The sequence below is a fragment of the Pelodiscus sinensis genome, chromosome 2 (genome assembly GCF_049634645.1).
Source record: "Pelodiscus sinensis isolate JC-2024 chromosome 2, ASM4963464v1, whole genome shotgun sequence".
NCBI classification, from domain to species: Eukaryota; Metazoa; Chordata; order Testudines; family Trionychidae; genus Pelodiscus; species Pelodiscus sinensis.
Window position 1 is genome coordinate 105,732,918 of NC_134712.1, and position 6,862 is coordinate 105,739,779.

The window sequence follows — 6,862 nt, forward strand, 5'->3', positions numbered from 1 at the left end:
CTGCTGATCTAAATTGTGATAATGTTAAGAACAGACTGGGGTAGTTAATTGTTTCTTAGGGATGAGCAACCAAATTTCTCTCTCATTAGATGGTGCAACTAACTACGAATGAGTAAACTTATGAATAATGGGAAAATATCAAATATAAGAAAATGAATATTTGATGCTATTTTAAAAGTAAATGAGCAGATTATACATTTATTACAGTGACCCCAAGACCACCTGCCTCAATCTCTCCATACTGTACAGCACATGTGTGTAATATGTTTGAGGGGGTTTTGGTAGAATTTTTGAAGACTAGGTGTTTTAATTCTGTAATACCAACAGTATCTGAAGCCCTTGATTGCTATTCATATTAATTGTGGTGAACATTGCTAATTAGGTCTGATAACCTACAATGGTAGTTTTCCTGATAAAGCCATGTAACAAGCTGTTTGAATTCTAATATTTTTTCTCTTGAGGACAAAGAGAAGTGAGGAACTATTAATTTATTTCTTCTTTCATATTTGGGGTAAATGCTGACCAAAGTAAAAACCAACCATCTTGGTTATACAGACTCAAAAATCCATTCATATGAATGTGTTTTCTTTCACTGGCAGTAAAGGATTCTGAACTTGGATGCAAAAAAAATAGTAGGTTCTGAGCTCAAGACTGTAGGCACATTAAATTCCCTGTTTTCACCCTATAGGTCTGAGCCAAAGCTCATTAAAGGCACTGAAAATATTACTTTTTGACATTAATACACTTTCACTCAGGCTCCCATACAATAATATAAGATATCCTAATATGTGAGCTAAAATGTATTTATTTTTATTTTAAGACTTGCCAACAAGCAAAATTGTTATAAACTTTAATACATCACTGTATATGTCACCTCCTCCTTTGCCTGCAAACAACTTCCTTGTAATACCTGCTTTGTAACAAAATGTCTGATTCCAAGATGGTTTCTTTTCACTGATACTGTTTTTCATCCATAGATGGCATTGGCACTTAACAGTTCCCACAGTAACTGAACTTTGTGCACAAAGCAGTGTGACTCCTTTCCCCTGTTCTTAAGTAAATGGAGAAAGGCAGTATCTTCTGCCAAATTATAATGCTGTTCAATGTTAGCTATTTTTACACATATTTCCCTTTTCTATTGTGTTGCCTGTGTGTACTAAGCTCTTTTAGGGACACCATTGCAAAACAGTATAGGGATTAGAGGCACAGACAATATGTCAAGATACTTAATCAGTTCAACTGTATTAAACATAATTGTAGCATCAGCACTGAAATATTTCAGTCTGACAGGAACATGATGAATCCTGACTCAGAGATGCCTAAAGGAAAGTGCTCACCTGGAAACGTCTTTAAGATTCCAGACTGCCTGAGTCTCCACTGATTCAGACATGTATATAAGCATATTAATGTCAACTGAGTACATGATCTGATTCAGACACGTATATATTATTGTCAATTTTTAATTTGAAAAGGCAATCTAGAATGGTCAACAGTACAGTAAATAAGCTGTTACTGTCTCATCTGATGTAGTACAAGCTAAAGTTGTACTGTTGATATACTGTCCTGTGTTGGAGGAGGTGCAGTCACACCACCACAAAGAGGAGTTAAGTGGGAACTGTTATCAGGGAGGCATAAACCACTCCCCAGCATGCAGGGAGAGTGAATACACACCATCAGGGGTATGTCTTCACTAAAATTAGATATCTGCAGCTGGTCAGTACCACCTGACCTGGGCCTGTGGTAAGGGGCTGTTTAATTGCCATGTAAACTTTCTGCTCAGGCTGCAGGCTGAGCTCTGGGATCCTCATTCCTCACAGGGTCCTAGAGCCCACACTTCAGATCAAACGTGACTATAACAATTAGCTCCTTAGCCAGAGCCCTACAACAAGCCTGAGTCAGCTGGCATAGGCCAGCCATGAGTTTTTATTGAAGTGTCGACATACCCAGGGATTTTGGGCAACATCATGCCTTAAGGAACTGTGCCTGTTGAAACAACAGAATTTAATCCACAAATCTGTGTGTTAAAGTCTTGAGCAACAGAAGACTGACGTCTCTGTCCTCCACATCCCTCTTCACCCAGCTAGTGCAGGGAAGGATAAAAGGATTTGGAGAAGATCCTAGCCACAGGGGGAAAAGCTGCAGATAGCAAAATTGTATGCTAACTGTTATTGCAGCTGTATAGTAATGGCCATATTTTGGGAACCAAGATTGTGGATTATTTATAATCATACAAATATCACCAAATTCTAGTATTCACAGTGACAGAAATTTCAGATCCAAAAACTTCCCAGTCCTAATTTGTAACTAGTCTCAGGCCTGTACATGGAATTTCTGTGTGTGAGGTTTTTTTTTTTTTTTTGGTAAATGAGGACTGAATCTTTGTACACAACCCCCCCTCAACCCACCCCACATATGGGCCTGCACAGTTAATATTAGCCCCTTTTCTCCTGGTTCTTGGTTAAAAAAAATCTTCTAATTAATAGCTACCAATACTCGTGTCAGGACTGTACTTTAACCCGCCTACCAAATTGCAATCAAATGGTTAAACCACATGTCATTCAACTGTGGTCCATGGACCACAAGGAAGGCTAGAGGTTGTCCTATGGATAATTAGCTGACTACAGGATGCCAGCTAGGAAAGGGAATTGAAGAACAGCTAAAAATGCTTCTAACAATAATACCATTACTTTCCCCTGTGAAGTGTGACTGTACTTGCCATGGGAATGTTAACTCAGGATTAAACAAAGACTATGAATGGCTAGCTAACTACAAAAGCAGCTTCTCCTCTCTTGGTATTCACACCTCCAGATCAGCTACTAGTAGTGGGCCTCATCCTCCCTGATTGGATTCACCTCATCATCTCTAGCCTGATTCTGGCCTGCATATTTATACCTGCCTCTGGAAATTTCCACTACGTGCATCTGACGAAGTGGGTCTTTGCCCATGAAAGCTTATGCTCCAACACTTCGGTTAGTCTATAAGATGCCACAGGACTCCTCGCTGCTTTTGCAGATTCAGACTAACAGGGCTACCCCTCTGATATGTGATAATGAATGAGAAGGGCCATGAATCTTATCTGTAATGGCTTTTTCATATATACCTTTATAAGTTTACATCATACTTTTCCTCTTCAAAGCATTGCATAAAAACTAAATCTTGAAAGAAAGAAAGCTCTTATTTTAGATATTTCACTCTAACTTTATTCAAGCTCTGTTTACTGCAGTGAAAATTCAGCAAGAATGAATTTGGCCCAACATGATTTTAATTCAAACAAATACTTCTGCTGCAGAGAACTCATAATGGTAACATAGTGGGTCATTTTCTCTACTTACGTGAACTGATACAGCTCTATTGCAGACAACAAAGCTATGCCAAATTATCTCTGCAGAGAATTGTCCCAACATGTTTAAGAAACATATGACATTGTTCTTGCAACCTGTGTCTCCTTTCTGGCATTCTGTTTATTGCTCACATTCATAGCTTGTTGTCTACATTTAAACCATGATCCTGCTGTTGGAGCAATGCGGGTGGGCCCACAGTAAACTCATACAGAGTTCTATGGGAGTCTGCTCATGCAGATCTAATTACAAAGTTAGAGCTTCAGGGTATGTCTACACTGCAGAGTTTTTCCAGGGAAAGTCGAAAGAATTGAGAGGTTTTTCCAACAGTGGTAAACCTCTTTCTACAAGGAAGAAGTATTTTTCTAAAAGTTGCTGGAAGACTGGTGGTGGTAAAAAAACTCAGGTTTCAAAGATAAGTGGTATATATATTGACTCTCAGGTTTCTTAGCTTCAGTTTCAATCATAATTAGCATCAGATTGATATTGTCAAAAAATAGGTCTAATGTGTCCAAAGTTGGGTATTTATGCACCTAAGCTAAACTGGCTTAGTTTCTCAATGTGTTGAACAGCTCTCATTCCGATTGAAAATTGATAGTCATTGGAGAGGCTCTGCAATTTTTAAAATTGGCCACTGTCATGTAGCTGCCTAAATATGGCTTGAAAAACTTGACCTGATATTTAAAAAAAAAAAAAAAAAAAAAAGGTAGAAGACCCTTAAACAAAATGTCTAAATCAAATGTGGTAAAACACTTAACAGTTGCACAATTTAAGTTATGCTATTAGGATACAAAGAGATACTGTAGTAATGAAGTAATTACTGTAGTAATGAAGTAGTAATGACCCGCTAGGTTACAATTATGAGTTCTCTGCAGCAGAAGTATTTGTTTGAATTAAAATCTTTACACAAAAAGGGTGAAATTCTGGTCCCAATAAAGTCTGTGGCAAAAGTCCCATTCACTTCATCAAGTCCAGGACTTCATTCCAGATATGTTATCAAGAAGGACACACATACTGAACATGTTAAGTGTACAGATGTAAACGTATGAAGATGTAAAAGCTCTTTCTGAGCAACATGAGAGCATATAAGTCTCTTACATGAATTGCCTTATTCTGCTCTTTGTTCCAGGAATACAAGGATGTGGGGAAAATCCTACTCAGTTCCTTCATTATGAAATGGGAGCTTTGCCACTGAATGTAGGACCAAGTCCTTAACCATTTAAACTTTAAAAAACAATGAAAAAAAGAGGTTTAATAACTTCAAACACTTTTTATACTCAACTAATTAGCATTGGTCTTAAATATTGAAGGTATATTAATGATTCGAGGGGAATTAAAAATATCTCATTTTTTAATATCTGAACTCAGTAAATGGTACTCTCCCCTACTGATGCTCAATGTTAAAAGGTTGTATGTTTTTGACCTGTCCAGTTAACTTAAAAGAAGACATTTTTTAAAGGTATCTAAATAAGCAATCATCAGCTGCGTTACTATTTTGAATAGGAAAAACTTAAAAAACAACAAATACTCTAGTACAGTGGTTCTTAACCTTACTGCAGCCTGCACTCCTTTGGTTCTCAAAATATGTTCTCGTACCCCTTATTAAAAATTGTTGAAGTCAGTCAGTTCTTTAAACCTAAGATATATCATAAAAATCTGGCACGTCTCACACCCCCAGAAAGGGTATCTCACATCCCCAAATGATGTGTGCACCCCAGGTTAAGAACCACTGCTCTAATAGCACCGTAAAGACTAACAAAACATGTAGCTCAGCATTTCTCAAACTGTGGGTCATGACCCCCCAAGGAGGTTGCGAGCAACGTAGAGGGGGGTCACAGCTAGATTCGTTTTTTCACTTGTGACCCCTCTCCCCATGGCCACGAAGAGCAGCAGGGTGGTGGAAGGCAACTGCAGGCAAGCCGTTCAGAGTGACTGGGGCTGTGGAACTCCAGGAGCACGGCTCAGCTGCAGGAGGAGGCAAGGCGGCGGGAGAGTGAGGCTGGCGGAACGTATGCGGGGAGGCTGGCCGGGGGCACGGTTGCTGGGCGACCGAACACTTCCTCAGCTGGGACAGGGCAGGGTCCCTCAGGCAGCAGGCTGGGGGATTGGGTCAGAGCAGAGGACCTGGAGGTAAATAAGGGCTCATTGGGGTCAGAGGAGGAGGCAGAGGAGAGGAGAGAAACAAACAAACAAACAAACAAAAAACCAAAGGGATGTGGAGCATAAAAGAGGCACAGAGGAGAAAGAGATGGGGGGAAGGAGCCTACAGGGAGGAAGGGCGTTGAGGACGACAAACGCCTTGAAGGAACCCCAGGAGGGCAAGGAGTCTGGTGAGAAGAGGGGAGGAAGCGACCCAGGGCAATGAGGGTGGGGTGTCACAAATTCACTTAGCATTTTAGGGGGTCATGGTATCACAAAGTTTGAGAACCCCTGATGTAGATGGTATCATGGAAGGAGTGTTGGAAGTCCAGATCCAAGAATAAATAAGGGAAGGAGAGCGGGAGGGAGAAGGAAAAAAAAAGAAGCAGAAAGTAAATAAGTTTCAGAGGGATAGCTGAGTTAGTCTGTAACAGGAAAAACTTAAAAAACAACAAATAGTCTAGTAGCACCTTAAGGATTAAATCAGTGGCCCCCAACCTATAGAGACTCCCGGGTGCCTGGGAGCGGGGCAACTCATGCGCTGGGCGCCCAGGGGCGGGGCCGCGCGTCCTGGGGCACATCAGGGGCGGGGAAGCCCTTGCACCCGGCGCCGGCAGGTGCCCCAGGGCCAGGGCCACCCGAGTGCCTTGTGCCGTGGGCCTGGGGCCGGCGCCACCGCCCGAGCCGCACGCCCGCATGTGCCCTGGGGCTGGGGCCGCCTGAGCACCGCGCCGGTGTGTGTCACGTGCCTGGGGCCGGCGCCTCCAGTGTGCTGTGTGGCGAGGGCAGCCCAGGTTGTCGGCGGGCGCAAACAAATGCCCCGGCGGGCGCCATGGCGCCCACGGGCACCGCGTTGGGGACCACTGGACTAAATAGTTACAAGAGGCTGATAAGAACCATTAGTTTGCACTTGGAAAGGAAGATGATGTCTGTGTAGAATCTGGTGTTAGTCAAGAACCATTAGCACCTTCATTGTCTGGTTGGTTGCTTAAGTCATTAAGATGTGGAAGATCCCAATTCATACCATTTGTATAAGAATTAAACTTCTGAATGAAGTTAAATTCCAACCCTTCTCTGTGTATTTGGCTTGTGGAATTGGTCTGTGACAAAATGACTACTTGGAAATCCATCAGTGAGTGTCCAGGAAGATTAAAGTGTTCTCCAGCAGGTTTGTGTGTGTTGTCTTTTCAAATATCTGATTTGTGTTCATTAATTCTTTCCCATAGAGCAGCAATTCCCAACCTTTTCCAGATGGGGACCCATTTTGACAATTCGGGAATTGTGAAATTCTTCAAAGGTCTCTTACACGTAGGTCCATATAATGAAGATGTCATTGATGTAGCATAAGTAGAGTAAGAGTGCTCCCTGGGAGCTGGCTGGGCAAG